At 29.4% G+C, this 4,751-nt stretch overlaps 1 long non-coding RNA gene across 4 annotated transcripts in view; it reads left to right on the forward strand.

Annotated features, from left to right (window-relative positions):
- Positions 1-178: 178 nt before the first annotated feature.
- LOC111636868 overlaps positions 179-4,751 on the forward strand; it is a 78,035-nt gene continuing 73,462 nt past the window's right edge. For 3 of the 4 annotated variants that reach the window (XR_002758605.1, XR_002758603.1, XR_002758604.1), the window contains exons 1-2: positions 330-454; positions 613-646. This is a non-coding gene — a long non-coding RNA (uncharacterized LOC111636868). Of the gene's footprint in view, positions 278-329; positions 455-612; positions 647-4,751 lie in introns of those variants that run through there. The other variant, XR_002758606.1, reaches the window with a different exon arrangement.

A 4,751-nucleotide genomic window follows, 5' to 3' on the forward strand; every position in this document is an offset into this window, starting at 1 on the left:
AAAATTGTAAAAAAAAAAAAAAAAAAAAAAAAAAAAAACAGATTATTGCCCATTTTAACAGTCATTTTAATTAAAATAATAATACTGTAATAATGAAAATTTGAAAATCACTAAAATGAAAATGTTTTACTTCTGTTTATTCAAAAATATTAAAGTATAATAGTTTTAAATAATAATTTATAAATTAAAAATTCTTGAATGCAAAGGAAACTCTTTGCTTTTTACAATGCAACGTTTGGCGATTTGATAGAAAATTAAAGTTGCCAGATTTTTGTAGGTAAGTTTGGCGGGAGATTTTCTATTAGATTTAATCATTTAAGCAAATGTGATAAATATGTAATGCATCACGTTACTATACAATACTACTATGACAATATGCAAAGAATTTGAAAGATCTTTGAAATAATTTACAACTTGACATGGTTCAATGAAAGAGAAAATGTCCAAAATTGAAGTATGTAAAAATATGTAAAAAGCTTATCCAAAAAAAAAAAAAAAGTTAAATTTCTTAATGGAATCAATGAAAGAGAAATCCAGTTTTTAATTATTAATTTAACGAATATAGATCAATTTTAATTTATTTTCTAATTTAAATATATATATTCCAAACAGAATGTCTCAGCAAGAGATATCAAACAGTCTTGTGGTAAGTTAGATATTATAATTATTTTTTTATTATACTTTGAACTGGTTTCAGATAAATAGCATGAAGGGATATTACAAATTGGAGTGCACACCTGTTGTGCTATTTGCATCACTGGTGGAAAATGCATAACTTTACAGAGCATTTGGGCTAGTTGCATCAGACCCTGTTCCTAGCAGGAATGTGCACTTCACTATGTTTCATAATCTTTAGTTTATATTTTTACTAATTTGATAATTAATAATTACTATGTTTATTTTTTTTCTCATTTTATTTTGTGATTTTTTTGATTTTGTGACATTTGTTTATATACTGTTTGTACTAATTTTATTGCAGTTGTTTCAGCTTTAAATTTTCTAAAGAATTTTTGTGTTTTCATTGCAGTTCACTGTATTAAATTTTTGATGCTAGTATACAGGATGTAATAAAACTTTGTGTGAATATTTTATGAATAGATTCTAGGATCAAAAATAAGATTACAGTAGAACCCCTCTAATCCGTCACCTTTGGGACTGGAGGTATGGTCGAAACGCAAAAAAGGTCGGATTATCAGAAAAAAGTAAAATAAACAATCTTCCCTTTGTCCAGTCTTTGTAGCACTGCTAATTTTTCATTTAATGAAAGAGTAACGTATTTACGTTTCACTCCTGACATGTTGAAAACACACACAAAACTGTACACATACACACAATGTAAAACATATACTGTAACGAACACAGAAGAACACCACGGATGGTGAGTCACTAACGAGTCGGGACAAGTTTCTCTACTCAGACCACGGTTAGATTAACCGGAGTGACGGACTAGCCGAGGGCGGACTAGAGTGGTTCTACTGTATATCAAAATAAGCTTAGAATCCTCTGTAAACATTTTTCAAAATACACTGTTTTCAAGATGTGACCTGCCAAGTAAAAATACTTTTTCAAATTCCTCACCAATATACTAACCCTAAGAATTGTCAACTTTTTAAAGTAATCTTGTAGTTTCTTTTTTTCTTTTATGCTTCTATCAATGGATTGATAGAAGCATTATTTATCTTAAAATTCTGATTTTGTTGTTAATACAAATAACTAAATTTAACATGATCCTAACCTTTTTTTGGATTTATAAGCTTTCATTATTAGAATATTAAATTGATAGTGCTATTGACAAAGCAACTATCTGCACTAATGAGAGTTTGGCAGTTATCATGTAAAAAAAATTGGCAATTCTAATGATCAAGTCCAAGTATTATTGATGTTATGATATTCTGTGTGTTTGTGATTTTAAAATTATTGTTAAAAAATGGATATACTGTAAAAAAAATAAAGAGAAAATACCTTAATTCCATAATGATAACAGGCTTGTTCCAAATGACCACATGTTAACATTGCTGTCCACAATTAAAGCAGTTAATAAAATTATATTTTTCAATATATGAATGTCAAATTTGTCTGTTCTATTAATTTTAAAACAAATTATTAAATTTATGCTTAAATAAAATTAATATTAAACTGAATAAATAAAATTACTGCTTATTTTAAACCAATATTTTATATTTTTAAAAGAAATAAGTTTTGATCAAAATCTGTCTGAAAATGTTTCTTTTGATGGAAAAAAAAAAAATAGTATTGACTTCTTGTAAAATCAGTAATTTTATTTAGGCTCACTTATTTATTTATAAAAGTGGAGTCAAACTTTTTAAACTTCAATTTTAAATTAGATAAAATAAATCAATAACAGAAGTTTTATTTTTATCTAATTCTGTAATTCTTCCATAAATTTTAAATAAAAATGAATGTTTTTATTCATTTTATTCATAACAATTTTCAGTTAATTTTGTAAGCTTTTTTTCCAGGTTTGTTTGTTTTTATTTGTAACCTTTTCAGATATGCTTGACTTTTGTATTTTCATTTCATGTTTGATTTTAAGAATTAATGTTTTTGAACACATGAAATGGTTTTAAACATTATTTATCTTTAGGAGAAAATACTTTTACAATACAAAACATTATAGTTTTTTTTTTTATGTAAATTAAGAAAATTATGAAAAATTTTCAAATATTTGAAATGGATTCTGGAAGCATTTATTTTTATAGCTAGATGTTAACAAATTGAACCTATCAATTGTATTTAAAATACTAAACATCAAACTAACTGTATTAATAAGACAATTTGTGAGCTTGTTCTTTTGTTTGGTTAATTTTAATAGTTAGGTGTTATTTAATTTATTTCATCAAATATATGATAAATGAAAACATATTTCAAATTTGCAATGTTTTATTGTAAATATTTTGTGTTTGTGTAAGGAAATACTTTCCAAAGTTTTTTTTTTAATTAAATTAGTTTTTGGTTACCATGGAAGTTCACAAGCACATTTCAGTTTTGCATTANTGGAACTGAGACTTTTTATGATATAGGAATTGTTAAACTAGTGCCTTATCCAGTGAAGATGGAACATTTTAAATGTGTTTCACAGAATGTATCGTTGGAGTTTAAGCTGATTCATTATCATCCTGAGTTTTTAGTATCGGAAAATCGAAGCTACGACCTAATATTTGATCGTAATACTGGAATGAACCAAGTTTTCATACACTATAAGGATCAATTCGTCTATTTTCAAGATTTATTCCCAGGGACGTAGGCACGGTGCGATAGCGCTTGCCCTACCCTGGCTCATTTATTCAAACGAAAAATTATAGGTCAATAAGTTATAACAGTATTGCGTGACAAGAAAGCATGTTTGAATTGTGACGGGAAGACGCTATCATGTTGGTCGGTGACGGGAACGCTCTCTGGTGAACGAGTGGGGAACTGGCAGTTCAAGGTCTGGATGGTCTGTGGTAAGACTCGAAGATTATAGAATGTTGGAGGTTCGGATATAGCGAGAAAGTTCTAGAACCTTCTGTTCCCTATTTAAGCGCTGCAATCAGTGTGAGTGAGTCAGTTGAGTGAGTTGACGCATTTCAGCTTGTTCAGACAGTGGCGTACCGTAGTGGGGGCGGCAGGGGCGGCCCTCCCCGGGCGGCACTTTTTAGGGGGAGGCAAAATTTCACAAAAAATAATAATAATATCTTGTAAAAATTTGAAACATCCTAATCTATACTTGCATCGCGCCTACGATAGTGCTATCGTCCGGACAGTCCGGGAATCGGCTCGCCGGGTGAGCTAGTAGCTTTTTCATCGGAGGAATTCCTGCGAAACCTGTTGACCTTTTCTTTACTTTTTTTTGCTTGTACGATTCATTCGCGTTCATATACACCACTAATATCCAATAGAACTATTTTAATTATACTTTCTATTTGCAAAATTTCCTCAACTTTAACACAAAATAAGAAAAAAGTGAACTTTTAAGAAATTTACGAGATTTCCAGGGTTAAAAAAACAGCCGGGATCCCGTTTGAGAAACCCTACTGGAGGCACCGTCCTTCCAGATTGTCCATGTATTGCATTGTCATCAAACCATCTATCTTCTAAATTAATGATTATTTACAAATGAAAAGAGGAATTTAAATCTTTCTCGAGTACTTATAGTTCAAACCAGCATTTTAGTCCATTTATATTTCAATACATTAAAACATATCCAAAATAAATGGCTTAAAATGTCGGTTTAAGTGCTTTTTCTACTTGCCCACTGGTGAGTTCTTCAATCTTGATCTTCCTCAAGAGTCACGTCTCCTCAAAGCTTGCACCCAGGGCCGGATTAACCCACTTTGGGGCCCTAGACATTTTCTTCTTACGGGCCTCCCCTTTCTCACACTAGAAATAGAACACAAAAAATATAAAACGATAAATAAAACAAAACTAAATAATGTGAAAAACTAAAACAAATCTTAAATTTTTATTAATAAAAAATATTTAATACACAACAATAAATTTTAGTTTTTCTAGAAAAGTTTGAACAGTTTGTTTATAAATTTAAAATATTGAAATTTGTTTTATTAAATGTCTAACAAAAGTTGTAAAATAACAATATTACCTTAAAAAATAATTGTCAACAATACTATGTCTTGTTTATAAAATCGTACTGCTTGCTGTGTTACCAGCTTAGAGGTATGAAGGAGTACATGTCAGGAGTTGCAATTTGGCACAGAGTATTAAGTGCCCAAATCATGCGCGCATAAAAAAAC

Source organism: Centruroides sculpturatus, unplaced genomic scaffold (genome assembly GCF_000671375.1).
Source record: "Centruroides sculpturatus isolate CEXI.00-Female unplaced genomic scaffold, Cexi_2.0 scaffold836, whole genome shotgun sequence".
In the NCBI taxonomy this organism is placed as follows: Eukaryota; Metazoa; Arthropoda; class Arachnida; order Scorpiones; family Buthidae; genus Centruroides; species Centruroides sculpturatus.